Source organism: Puma concolor, chromosome C1 (genome assembly GCF_028749965.1).
Source record: "Puma concolor isolate L17-30 chromosome C1, mPumCon1.1.hap2, whole genome shotgun sequence".
In the NCBI taxonomy this organism is placed as follows: Eukaryota; Metazoa; Chordata; class Mammalia; order Carnivora; family Felidae; genus Puma; species Puma concolor.
In genome coordinates, this window is record NC_141674.1 from 166,305,976 (window position 1) to 166,320,979 (window position 15,004).

General features: G+C 41.1%; 1 long non-coding RNA gene across 1 annotated transcript in view; it reads right to left on the minus strand.

Annotated features, from left to right (window-relative positions):
* LOC147578558 (uncharacterized) overlaps positions 1–15,004 on the minus strand; it is a 60,861-nt gene that overhangs the window by 27,701 nt on the left and 18,156 nt on the right. The window contains exons 5-8 of the long non-coding RNA XR_015255338.1: positions 5,219–5,326; positions 3,067–3,184; positions 1,620–1,767; positions 187–298 (exon numbers count right to left, since the gene is read on the minus strand). This is a non-coding gene — a long non-coding RNA (uncharacterized LOC147578558). The remainder of the gene's footprint in view (positions 1–186; positions 299–1,619; positions 1,768–3,066; positions 3,185–5,218; positions 5,327–15,004) is intronic.

The window sequence follows — 15,004 nt, forward strand, 5'->3', positions numbered from 1 at the left end:
ACAGCCAGGATCCTGCTGTGGGTGGACAGATGAGCTTTGAAAGCCAGGCCACTGAATATTCACTACACACAACAAGCATTTTCTTTTACACAGTCAATTCCAAGGCCCAAAGCTGCATTTTCCTCTCAAATGCAAATGTAAAATGTACCCGTAGGCCTAAAACACTATTTGCTTTTGCCAACTCACCAAATGCAGGAATCATCTGTGCGACGGCCCAAGACAGACATGGCTGAAGTTCCCTCATGAGCACTGTGCTGTTACAGACCCTCCATGTTGCAGGAAGCACAGCCCGAGAAATCTGTGAATCACGGGGAAGAGTTTTACTACCCATAAGTGATATGTGTCTCTGGTGGTTTAAAGTCCCTCTTTGTAAATAAATACATCCAGTGGTGAAAAGAAGACAAGTCTGCTTATATTTTTCCTGCGATTATGGGTCCCATCAGAAGTGATACAAAAATTCTGTTATCAGTATAGGCGGGGGTAGGGAAGCTTCCACCAACCACTCGAAATGCCACCAATTAACTAGAATGGAGCCGTCGCTTGCAGAGAGAGGGCGGTTCAAGCTGACTAGGCTCTCCTCCTGCCTGGTGGGCTGCGGCTGGAGAACTCCAAACACCTTTTCCTGGGGTCAGGAAGAGCCATCAGTAGGAAATAACTTTGAATCACTACTCGTGTGGGCTGGATATGAACCAGCCCCCTTCGAAAGGCCGATCTGGACAGAACAGCACTAAACTCCGGGCCCTGCCAGCCTCCCACAGCCAGGCTGCTGACACTTTTATTTGCTGGCATTTACAATGTTGCAGCAGCTCAACGCTGCTAATGTGGCTGCTTCCAACACAGCACTTAGGCAGGACTTCTGAGAGGAAAGCAAAAGGATGCTTCTCTAGAGTAAAAGGCCTCCCCCAGGCCTGTTCACACAAAGGGGTACTGCATTGACTTAAAAGCAAAAGCTTGGGACTGGTTAGTGTTTTCTGCTTCACAAACAATGTGATTACATGTCACACACACACACACACACACACACACACACCCATTAAGGTATTTATCGTTATTTTTTCCTTCTACTTGTAATGAAGAAAAGCAATCTGCCATTTAAAACCACAGCTGCCTCTGAAGGAAAATGGCCGTGTTCAAGGAAGAATGAGCATCTGCTAACGCTGGAGACGGCCCAGTCATTGGAATGAACACATAGAGGGTGTCGATCCAGTCTGGAAGTCCGCCTGAGGCAGAGGAGAGCTTACGTTTGCTGCAAGAGACAGAGGGAAGGGGGCATTTCCAGCCGCCATGGCACAGAGAAATGCAGAGGTGTGGACCGTGGAAAAGCAAAGGCACAGGGGAGGAAGGGAAGGGCTGGCAAGAGAGCCAAAGGCCAGAGCTCTCTGCTGGAGAGTGCACTGGGGAGAGATCCTGATGGCGGGAGGGAGGAGAGCACTTTTCCCAAAAGGGATGCCTCATTTCTCTGCTGTGAGGTAACCATGGGACCTGTCAAACTTCACTGCAGACTCTGCTAAATGCAACAGCCTTGTTTATGTAGTTGATCAGATGGGTTAAGACTTACTGAGACCTACTATGTCTTAGACTCTCTGTACTTCCCAAGTGCAAATGAATTGAATCCTTACCAAGGTATCGCGAGGTACATGCTGTGATTATCACGATCCTTCCCACTTAGCAGTTGAGGAAATTCAGGCAGAGAGAAGTTAACAGGCCAGTAAAAGCCCGGGGGTGGGATTTGCTGTTGCTCTTCTTTTATCAACGCCAAAGTTTTATCTGTAAAGAACAAAGTATGAAAAGTCATATTTAAATGTACTCTGAAACCCAAAACACCCACATCGGTTTCTCTGCTATGTATGTTAAAGTGCTTGACATCACAATACTTTTCATTATTTTTTATTTTTTCATAAAATATGTATTTGTTCTCACATAACAAAAAGAAGAGCTCAAAGAAGACTTTTTGTGTTGATATCATTTAGCATTCTGAATTTGCAAAGTAAAACTGTCACAGACCAAAACCTTTTCTTTTTTCTCCAGCTGAATTGGAACTGTCTAACCAGGAATGCACATGACTCTAATACCCTCAAACACAATTTTAATTTTGTGTATGCCTATGTCTGTATGTTCGTGCATGTAAGCTTGCATCACAATACTCTTTAAATTTTTATTTTATGTTCAGATGAGGGAAAAAATCCAGTTCTGATGCATTGTTAACAGTACAAAGAAACACAATATAATTTAAATGCAGATGTTGGGGCACCTGGGTGGCTCAGTCGGTTGAGTGTCCAACTCTTGACTTTGTCTCAGGTCACATGATCCCAGGGTCGTGGGATCAAGCCCCACATTGGGCTCCGCGCTGAATGTGGAACCTGCTTAAGAGCCTCTCTCTCTCTCCCTTTGCCCCTCTTACTTGCTCGTGCACTCTCCCTATCTCTCACTCTCAAATAAATAAATAAATGCAGAAATGTTCATTTTTTAAAAAGATACACAGGGTTCAACTATAACACGGAGGATTTTTTTTCTGTGTTTAATACCTTCATTTGACTGATAACAGGAACCCCTTTCCATACCTCTCTACTGTCAACAATATTCGGTTTGGGATAGACTAGAGCCACACACAAATACATTCAGGAAATTGGATCAAGCATGATTTCCTCCCACATAACACAAGAATGCCTTGAATTCCTCAAACGAAGGGAAACCTTTTGATACACTTTTTTTTTTTTAATCTGGTGTCAAATGCTGAATGTGATACATTTCTAGAGCTCATCTTTATTCTATCCTTGAAAGGACGATCAACCCAAGGAAGATCAGGGAGGATGAGTTTCTTCTTGCATTCCTCTGATCTCATCCTCAGCACAGCATGGCAAGGGTAGGATTTTAGCTTAGATGATGGAGCTGCAGGACCACATGCTTAACCACTGCACCATCGTAAATTAAGGGACAAAAGGGAAATTGGGGCTGAAGGTGATAAGCCCTGAGAAACAGTCAAAATGCCTGAGACAAGGGCATTGAGCCAGTCTTCCACAGATCTTTCTGAGTAGGATGGTCGAAGCTGATGTCTGAGTTACACACCCTTCCTTTTATGTTGATTCAGTGATTCCACATATATACAATGAAGCTCCTACAAGGTGCTAAGCAACGCATTTCATATGAAGAAAACTATGAACAAGGTAGGTCTGGCTCTTGCTCCCTAGAGTGGACAAGTTAAAGGAGAAAAAAGAAAGTTGGTTAGTCCATGGCAATCAATATCATATAAACCTGCTATGATAAGGGCAGAATATATAGGAGGGGCTCCTAACCCAGACTTGGAAGGCCTGGCAAGACTTCTTGGGGAAAAAAAAAATCTAAACTGAGTCCCCAAAACCTGATCAGTTATTCAGGAAGAAGACAAAGAGAAATCCAAGCAAAAGAATCAGCATGTGCAAAAGCCCACAAGCAAGGTAGGCCATAGTTTGGTACAGCTGGAACCATTCAGGAGAAAAGTGAAAAGAAATATATTTGGACATTTAAACTGGATCTCGATTGTACATGCCACATAAAGAAGCTACACTTTATCACAAAGCCAATGAAAATGATTATCATGTTTTAGGCAAAAGAAGGATATGATTCAGTCATTCAAAAATATTTATTGAGCACCTACTATGTGCCAGGCATTGCTCTGGATGCTCAAAATAAATTGGTGAATAAATCAAAGATCTAGGCTTGGGAGTACAGGGCTGGGTAAGTCAGTAGGGTGTGACTGTTGATCTTAGGGTCATGAGTTCAAACCTCACGTTGGGCGTGCGGCCTACTGAAAAACAAAACAAAACAAAAGACCCAGGCTTTACATGGCAGAGTGGAGGGGGGGGAAAGGCAAACAATTAATACTGAACATAAAAAATAAATTATGCAGAATGTTAGAAGGAGACAGAACAAATAGAACAAATAAAAATTTAAAAACGAAGCCATGCAGGCTAAGATGGATTGAGAGTGGGGGAGAAGGAAGAGAGCATGGCCAGATGCAATTTCATAGTCAAGGATAGGCCTAATACCAGTGATAGCTAGCAAAGACTTGAAGCATCTTATTGCTGGTCACTCTGCAACTCACAATCGACCCATGCAAACAGATTATTACTAATTCAAAATAAAACTTAGGAGTTTTTCATGTTTGCTCGATGTCAACAGTCTTGCTTACCCAACTTAGAGTCACAGTCCCATTTTAATTTAGAAACATAAAATTACTTTAGACTCCAGAGTCTAGAAATTAACTAAAAACCAGAAGTAAACTGAAATTTAGCCCAAACCTCAAGTATTTTCATAAGCTACTAATATCCTACGTACCCCTTGGGTATCTTTACTTAAAACTTTCTATACCCCTTAAGCCTTATGTCCATCGTTTTTTAATGTAAAGCAGATTAAAAATACTTGATATACGTCTATTCTTCCTGTGGCCACCCCAAAGACTTGCTTCCCACTGGAAGATAAAAGCAACCATATTTGGTCAATTTGGTTTCTGTCCTCTCTTTTTTTCTTTTCTGAGTTTATAATTGTCAGGAACAGCTGTGTGCATTGCCAATGCCTTCCCCAAAACTAACAGGGCTCTAACATACAAAACATCTATTCTGCTTCTAAATTTGTTTTTAATTATATTACAAGATGGAAAAAGAAATGCCTTAGCTGTTAACACTGGCTCAGTGGGGCCAACAGTAGACATAGAGCAGACACAAGGAAATACTTCAAAAAAATTTTTTTTTAGTTTGCCATGATTTAATAGCAGATATTCCTGGCTTTGAGTGAACTCTGCAATATCCCAGTGCGACAGGATAAATGATCGTCTACCACTATTAATTTTCGGTCATAATGTCTGAAATGCCGCTTCAAAAATAAATGCAGTATTTTCACTTTATTTGGTCAGGTAAATACTAAACTATTTTGTCATAATAACTTTACAACACTGTGTTTCACCTTGTCTTGCCTTGACTGCTGAAGGTAATAGGGACCGTTTTATTATGTCCATAAATTGAGTCAATTGACTTATCCTTATATCCTGTTTCCTGAACTTAACGAGAGATTCTGCATCATTAGGAAAACACACCATCCTGCAGCAGGATCAAAAGCAAAGGAAGCCTGATAATAAGTCATTTTGATTTCAGGGAATGTTCGCCAGGCAAACTTTCAATATTCTGGCAGAAGTAAAACAAATAACTGACTTTGCAAAGCATGGTTTGCTCAGAGCGGTACTTACGCTGGAGACATCCCAGAGGGGTCCACATAAAGGGAGAAAAAAAATCACTCTCTCTGAATATGAAGTGGCACTTGTAATGAATCTGTAGATTTAGGTGATTCAACATATCTATCAAAGAGCACAAATCAAAATACTGTTTTTACCAGGAAACTTTTTAAAAGATTTTTACAGCCCTAGTTTTTAAAATTCAGACTCACAATAACAATCATATTCTTGGATTAGATCTTACTGTGAGAAATAAATGGTGAAGCCAAGGTATTCCTTCTGGCTTGTGAACACTGAAAGCTGTAGAATTTGTTGTTGTTGTTGTTGTTGTTGCTGCTTCACAGGGCCTAAGACATAGCTCAGTAAACCGTTGTACTGTGGCACTGTATTAACCAAGACAATGGCAGAGGTGATAAGGTCCTCCATACTGTGTTCATTGGAGGATCAGGACCCAACCCACAAATACTGATGGTAGAAATGGCTAGCAATTGTGAGTTTAAATAATTAATATCATAGACTGAATATCTGCACTGTGCTAAGCCCTCATCATAGATTACTTGCTTTGATTTTCACAACATTTCTAGGAGCTAAGTTCTATCATCATTACCATCTTATAGATGAGTAAATATAATGTGCTCAAGTTCACACAGCTGTTAGGTGGCATCTGCTTCCAAAGCCCGAGCTTTTGGAATCCAGGGTCCAAATCTTATAGGCTAACATCCAGAGAAGGCTCCCCTGCCAGCAGATAGCCAGAGGAGCCTGGTAAGAAATAAGCAAACACCCCACAAGTGCAGAAGAGTCAAAGACAATGGGCAAGGTTGAGCTGAGCAGGCAGGTTTCTTGTCTAATAATTTAGCTTCTTAGAGCCTGTACCCTCAGTAGACATATATTTGGACCTACTACTCCTCTGAGCCTCTCCCACCTGCTGAGATCACAAGGGAACTCTTCTGCAAGAGCCAATGGACTTATTCCTCATTACTTGATAGAATTCCCAGATTCTCCCTCAGATCCCTAGACCAAAGAAGTTGAATATCTCCAGCTTCATAATAACAAACACAACCAGAGTAACTACTCTCTGAAGTATTGCCCCAAATGCTTATATGTTGAAGACCCAATTCAAGGCCACTGAGACTGGGTAACCTTTAGGCAGTCCCACCAGACAACAGGTCAGGAGCTACAATATAGAAACCACTTCAAGCTATAGTTACATAAGCCAAGTAATTTAGAGAACAGCAATTACAAGTGAATTTCATTCACATTGTAAATCATCAAGGTTTATAAGTATTCCCACTCTCCACTATACAGAAGTAAAAGTAAGATTCATTCAGCATTCTGTTGGAGTCATTAAAAAAAAGAATTATAAACCTGGATATGCCTGTTAGGAGCTCAAATATAAATTATTAGGTAATGTCCAAGAAGGACAGTGGAATGATCTGACCTCTGCCAACTCTCCAGCTTCATCTTATTCCACTCCTCCTCGCTCACTGCTCTTCAGCCACATGGAACTACTTTCCATTTTTACTTCAGGGCATACATGCTTTGTTTTTCTGTCTGGAGTGGTCTTCCCACTCACACTCATCACCTAGATAATTCTTGTTATCTTTCGAGGTGTAAATAACAGAAACTCGAACTCAGCTGGTTCACATAATGAGAAACACTTCAAAAAATCTAAAGCTAGGGGTGCTCCACAGTTGATTTATTGAGCTCAGAAAGCTAAGAACCAAGATTCTTTCCAACTTCTTGCTCTGCCTTTGGTGAGTGGGATTTGTCCTCAAGTAAGCTTCACTCAAGGTCACCAGACATGACAACATTCAGAGGAAGAAAGGGTTGCCTCTAGGCTCTAACTTAACACATACCTAAACTTAACACATACCTAACTTAAACACATACCTAAACTAATCAATGGCAAAACAATCATTATTAACTCAGATCAATCAAGACCTACATTCTGGGGCCATCTTCCCTGAAGAACATGGCTGGATAGAGGAAGTTGGATACATAAAAATTAAAATGGAGGATGGTAGTCCTTTAAGGAAAGAAGAGGAAACAGAAATTGGATATTTGGTAAACAATCTATAAGGTGTGCTACAAACAACCCATTGGGTTTGTTACAGATGTCACTTTCTCAAGGAAAGACTTCCCTGAAACCCACCCCACACCCAGACTCAGACCTCCCCACTATATGCTATCAAAGAACACTCTACTTTTTATCATAGAGTTTATCACAATTGTAATCAAATAATTATGTGCGTCAGTGTATACTTAATGTCTTGCTATCCCACTATACTCTCTTGTTTATTGCTCTAACTGCAGCACCTAGCATGATACCCAGCAGAGTCGTTTGGCCAAAATAGGGTCTCCTTCCACCATTGGAGCTGTACTGCTATCAAGACTCCCCTTCATCCCTTTCCTTCCAGACCTACAATTTTCAGTAGGTCAACTCCATGGACTCTAAGATGTTGACAGCAGTCAACGAGACTAGGAGTTTGTCTGCCTCCATGCCTCAGTGCCAGCAGCACTGTTGGCCGGTGACATGCCCTGCTCCATCTCCCTTATTCATAAAGGCAGCCTATGTCAGCCCCTGCCAAGAGAGCAGATGGCCAGGCTGTGTCCAGCTTAATCTCCTAAGGAGGTATATTTCCTCTTGCAGCTTACAACCTCCAAGAACAAGTACCCTATGAGACAGCAATCTGGCACTGGCTCATCAAAATTTCTCCAAACCAGTTTCTCAGGTGACATCAGAGTCAGATGCATACACTGTGTTTTATTCCCTTTCAGAGAACAACTGAGATACAAACACTGAGTTCTTTAGAGGTAGAAACACTTTGGAAAATTATTTAATCTTTCTGCATATCGTTTTGCTCATCTTTAAAATTGGAGTAAATCATCACTCTCCCATGATGATTATAAAATGTAACAGATAATAGATTTCATCAGTCTTATTGCAGTGACAGCTACCAGAGGGGAGGGGGGGAGGGGGGGGAATGGGTGAAATAGGTGATGGAGATTAAGGAGTACACTTGTTGTGATGGGCACTGGGTGATGTATGGAATTGTTGAATCACTATATTGTACACCGGAAACTAACATAACACTGTATGTTAACTGTACTGGAATTACAATTTTTTTAATTAAAAAATTAAAAGTTAAAAAAAAAACTGTATAAGGCCACCCACCAATGGAAAATAGGGACAGGTGGTGTTATGGGCCTCTGTTCACTAGAGATAAAACGACAACTTTGATTCTGCCTAGACTGGTTGGCCAGGCCTGGACAGTACTTCCTAAGAAGCTAAAGAAGCCTTCTGCATTTAGAGTGATTTGAGAAACTTCACCTTTAGAAATTAAATTAAGAGGGGCATCTGAGTGGCTCAGTCAGTTAAGCATCTGGCTTCAGCTCAAGCCATGATCTCACAGTTCATGAGTTCAAGCCCCGCATCAGGCTCTGTGCTGACACCTCAGAGCCTGGAGCCTCCTTCAGATTCTGTGTCTCCATCTCTCTCTGCCCCTCCCCTGTCATGTTCTGTCTCTCTCTCTCAAAAATAAATAAAAATAGATTTTTAAAAAAAGAAATTAAATTAAGAGTAAGTAATTTTAGAAATTAAAACTAACGGGGGCCTGGGTGTTTCAGTCTGTTGAGTCTGACTCTTGGTTTCATCTCAGGTCATGATCTCACAGTTTCGTGGGTTCAAGCCCTGCTTTGGGCTCTGTACGGGCAGCACGAAGCCTGCTTGGGATTCTCTGTCTCCTCTCTCTCTGTCCCTCCCCCACTCGCACTGTCTCTGTCTCTCTCAAAATAAATTAATTTTTTTTAAAAAAAAGAAATTAAAACTGAGAGTAAGAGTCCAAAAGTCCTTCCAGTTACAGTACTCTAAAGGAACAGTATCTATCCTAGGAACCATGACGATGAGAACTCAGCAACTTTTTTCTGAAAGCTTACACCTTCCTCTTGTTATCCCATACCTTTCTCATTAAGGGTACTGGATGCTTAAACTCAAAGTCAGCTGGGAGTCAGTAGGTTGAGAACACCATATCTCACTCTATAGCTATCTTCTGGAGAAAAGAACAGCAGGGTGAAATGTGGCTGCTGGTTGCTTTTACAGAGGAAAGCAGCCTGCATCCCAGGGCCTGCACCAAGGAGGGCGGGAAAAAAAGACATCTCAAGGCCAGAGGAGTGTGTATCCCCTCTGAGGGCTTTCAAGACCATTGCTCCCCACTGTCAATACACCCTTCCAGGCAATGTCTTCTCTTGCCCTCAATGGATGTGGTGATACCATACTGTCTCATGTCAATCTTAAACTGTGCTGGATGAAGAACGGACATTCCTTTTGCAAATGGACTGCTCCTCTCTGCCCATGGATCCTTCATCCCTGTGCCCTACAGACATGCAGTCAACACTGTAAGAGATCACATTCTATGAATGCAGTGATTCCAACCTGAAGAGTTCAAGAAAAGGCATGGCTGGAAGACGTGTTGTTCCACATTTATGCCATAAATTTAAGAACGACAAATTTTAAACTACAAGAAAATAACTGTCTTTTCCCACATACTCTGGGTAAGACTTACATTTGTAGTCATCAAGGAAGCACAGGACAATCTGAGATCATTGGAAGCCAGTATTCAAGGGTGGCAAGGTAGATGATGTCATATCATGAGTAGCGATATAACCAGCATTAAAATAAATGGTATTAGTTACTGCCGCAACAATAAGATGTATACTATTTCAATGCAAAAAGTTATGGAAAGCCATGTCATTGTAATAACAGTATTTCTACTTTTTTATTGCATGGGAAATATGAAATCAGCCAGGAATAACGCAATTAACAATAAAGAACATAAAGAGATGCTTAGACATGTACACTGATTAGACAATACACAAATATGTAAGTATCTCTTCTATACTATGCCCATTATCTAAATCTCCATGAACAAATCACTTAACTTCACATAGGCTGTGGATTTTGCAACACATTTTTTTTTTTCAACGTTTTTATTTATTTTTGGGACAGAGAGAGACAGAGCATGAACGGGGGAGGGGCAGAGAGAGAGGGAGACACAGAATCGGAAACAGGCTCCAGGCTCCGAGCCATCAGCCCAGAGCCTGACGCGGGGCTCGAACTCACAGACCGCGAGATCGTGACCTGGCTGAAGTCGGACGCTTAACCGACTGCGCCACCCAGGCGCCCCTTGCAACACATTTTTAACCAAATTGCATAAATAGATGGAGTCCCACAAAAACATATTTGCCCAGGTCTCCACATGCCCTCAAGGAAGCCAGAAGCTCTGTTTCTTGACATCAGTTCTGCCCTCTACCACAGAAATAAAATTTCAGCTGAACATATATATAATCTCATAAAGATAATGTTTCCCAACCTCCTTTGTTGTGAAGTATGGCCACTTGACACTTCTAAGTTATGCCTCTGAAAAAGAAACGTGCAAGTGTTTCTTTGACCCTTTCCCTGCCCTTGCTGGCTGGGACTGGAAGAGAACTGGAGCACTCTTAGAACCGGAAATGGAGTCTTGGGATTAGGAAGGTAGAGTCACACTACAGGCAATGGTTCCCCTATCTCTAGATTGTCCTGGGAGACAGAAATAAAATGCTATTTAATTTAAGCCACTGTATTTTGAGGTCTCCTTAAGATAGCAATTTATCTAGGTGTTGGTGGGGAAGCCTGTGGGAGAATAAATCCAGAGTTCAGTGTTATTTTACTTTTTTTCCAAGTTCATTTATTAATTTTGGGAGAGAGAAAGAGAGAGCACACGAGCAGGGGAAGGACAGAGAGTGAGGGAAAGAGAGAGAATCCCAAGCAGGTTCCATACTGATAGTATGACACAGGGCTCAATTTCGTGAACTGTGAGATCATGACCTGAGCTGAAATCATGAGTTGAACGCTTAACTGACTGAGCTACCCAGGCACCCTGGGGGTTCAGGTTTATACTTGAGTCTGAAATGACTATGAAATATAAAAATTATGATATCACATGAATACTTGGATCCACAGTCTGAAGCTCATAAGAGAGATCTGTGTTTATAGACAGAAATGCAAGCCTTGTCAGCAGATAGATTTTAGCCAACCTTATTGAGGTATAACTTATAACAAATTGCACCTATTTAATGTGCTCAATTTCCTGAGTTTTGACTACTGTATACCTCTATGAAACCACTGCACAGTAAAGATACAAAACACTTCCATCACCCCAAAAGGTTTCCCTATGCTCTTTTTGCAGTCCATCCCTCCCTCTTCCCACAGCCTCAAGCAATGCTGATTGGCTTTCTGTCACTACAGATCAGCTTGCATTTTCTAAAATTTTAAATAAATGGAATCATCTAGTATATACTCTTTATTCAGCCTTCTTTCACTTAGCATAATGCATTTGAGACTCATCCATGGTGTGTGTGGCAGTTTTTCATTCTTTTTTGTTGCTGAGTAGTATTCCATTATATAAATAACACATTTGTTTATCCATTTACCCATTGATGGACTTTGGGGTTGTTTCCAGTTTGGGGCTACCGTGAACGAAGCTGCTATGAACATTTATGTACAAGTCTTTCTGTGGACTTGTGTTTTCCAAATAGATGGGTCTTTTGATCTTTAGGAGCTTTTGAATGAAATTTCTCAAGAATCTGAGAAAAAAAGAGAGCCCGGGACCAATTTCTGAGATATTCTACATAGAGTTCGGAGAGAAGAAGAGGAGAAGCTCCCAAGATAGAGTTGGAAAGAAAGGAGGGAGTAGAAGTTAAATGTGTTGCTGAAGCCAAGAGAAAAAGTGTTTCAAAACGGCAGTAATTGACAGTTCTGACAAATGCTGCTGTGAGGTAGGATGGTCTGTGGACTAAAAAGTGTCAATTAAATTTGATAACATGAAAGTGATTGACAACCTTAGTAAGATGAATTTTGGTGGGGAGGTGAGGGTGAAACCAAATTGGAACTGGACAGAGAGCAGATAAGAAGTGAGGAAGTGAAATAATTATGTATGTACAAGTCTTCTCGGACTCTTCACGATGAAAGAGGCCATTGACGAGAAGCTGAAGCTAAGGGAGAGCTCTTTTAAGCAGGGGATACAAATGCACATTTGAACAGTGATGGGAAAGATTTTGTTTGGGAATGGACACCGGGAAGGTGAGTGAATGACTGGGGTCATCCAATATAGTTTTATTACGGAATGAGTCAGGCAAGGGGACCAACGGCCTTTGCAAGAAAGAGGTTGAAATGACCATGAAATTTAAGCAGATTGGGAAGAAACTAAAGATAGGAGGAAGTGGAGAAGTTGATGGACTAGAAGTCTTAGCCACGTACTGCTGTAGCAGAAGCAGGAAGGAGAAGAAGTAGGGGTTGAAGAGTAGCACGTTTGAGTAAAGGACTTCAAAGCAGTGCAGTCTATGGCCATGGCGAGTCTAGATTCTGACCATGGAAGTGAGTGACTTCCAAGTGGAAGAGAAAGTCATTATCAATGTGGAGGTCAAGGAACTGAGGGACAGGGTGCTCACTATACAGGTTGCGCACATGGGTGACGAATTTGCCAAAGGCAAAGGCAGGAGCTGGGCCGGGGAAAAACGCCAGTGCCAAACATGCTTGTCTCTATAAAAAGGTCTGACTCCCTCATCAGGATGCACTGACGCACTGGGCATGAGAGGGGAGAATTTCAGCGGGGGCATGAAAGAAAAGCTTAAACACACGAATACAGGCTGTCAGATGGGAGTTCCTCCTCAAATCCAAAAAGTATGACCATCCATGAGTCAGGGGGCAGGGTAGGAATCTGGCTTTTGTGGAAGCTCTTAATTAGTTCGAAAACCATTCTTGTGGCATTTATGTCTTAATGAAAGAATACTAGAGAAAATCTATGTTTCTTCAATTTCCAGTAGAAGTTGTTCATGTAGCCAAAGTACCAGTCCTATGAGATACAGCCACCATTATTTTATATTTATTACTGTACTTAATCTTTTAAGAAAACAGGATTAGCTTTCAGATTAAACACCATGTAAATGTTGCACTGTACTCTAATTAAAATGAATAAGCTAATTAAACCAGAAAAAAAGTTCAAATAAACCCTTGGGAGTGTAGCATTAAAGAATATACCCTTTGTTAATGCTTTGTGATGTGAATAAAGATTATAGCACATTAGAGATAAATATTAGTTGCATTTTGTTATATTTAAGGTCCCTGGATCATATATCATACTATTAATGGCTGGATTATATTAATTATGTCTTCAGACCAAAGCAATATTTGACAATACATGATATATAGTATATTATAACATGACTCAATTCTGAATAACATTGTTCACATAGATTTCAACTCTCATTTTCAAGTTAGATTTCTGGGAATTCTTGTGTTTAGTTAATGCCAATAGAAATGAGCCTTTAAAGGAAAAAATAACAACTTTGTAGCAGTAAAGGCAGAAATGCATTCATTTCATCCTGCTTGTTACACTAGGATCCTAAGTACATGTAACGGTTCCACTGGCACTATTACTACCAAGCAAGGGAAAGTGCCTGGGAGCCCTCAATGAGTGTTCAGTCCACAGCTCATTGCCACTGAAGTCAGGCCATGGTCTGCTGTGTAAACATGCACTGAGGGGCTCCTTAATGCACAGATTATGGGTACAATAGGCTATTGTTGCTCTTCTCTGCATATACACATTCTTGGGGGAATTTAAATATGTATACTATTGCTCAAACTCAGTATAATTTCTGAAATTGTTCTTATCAGCTAAGTCACATAGCTTTAATGAGGACTTTCTTAATTTGCAGATGAGGGATTTCTCCACTAAACTATTGATATTCCAGTCCACTGAGACTGTCTAAACCCATTTCACAGTTTGTCCTTAATGTGGATTAAGACACTTAGTATCCTGAGAAACTTAACAGAAGTCCATGGGGGAGGGGAAGAAAAAAAAAAAAAAAAGGAGGTTAGAGAGGGAGAGAGCCAAAGCATAAGAGACTCTTAAAAACTGAGAACAAACTGAGGGTTGATGGGGGGGGGGGGGGGGGTAGGAGGGAGGGGAGGATGGGTGGTGGGTACTGAGGAGGGCACCTTTTGGGATGAGCACTGGGTGTTGTATGGAAACCAATTTGACAATAAATTTCATATTAAAAAAAAAAAAGACAGTATCCCCTCACTTAATGTGGATTCTTGACAATTCCTGCAACAGTGTCTTGGTTTTTTGTTTTGTTTTGTTCTGTTTTTTGAGAGAGAAAGGGCACCAGTATGCAAGGAGCAGAAAGAGAGAGAAGTGGGGCTCACAAACAGGGTTCGTGTTTTATCTGATGTGGGGTTCATGCTTACCTGAAGCGGGGCTCATGCCCACCTGAAGCGAGGCTCCAGGTCACCCAATGTGGGACTCGAACTCATGAACTGTGAGGTCATGACCTGAGCTGAAGTCAGATGCTTAATGACTGAGCCACCCAGGTGCGCTGCAACAGTGTCTTTGAATTCAATTTAATCTGAGATCATAGATGGAAAGATGAATGGAAGGGTAATAGATAGATAGATAGATAGATAGATAGATACATACATACATACAAACATACATACATACATAATTCATATGATGGATGGATGCATAAATAGTTAATAGATGGGTAGATAAATGTGATAGATGATAGATAATTGATTGATATACATGGATAGATAGATAACAGATGATTGATGGTTGGATAGATAGATAATGGATAGACAGAAATAGATGAGACAGAAATAGACAGATTGGGGTAGAGGTGGCAGTGGATATCAACCACTATCTGGTGGTCTCAGAGTCCTCTTCTCTCTGTAGAACCATTCGTTATTTATAGACAGCTAGC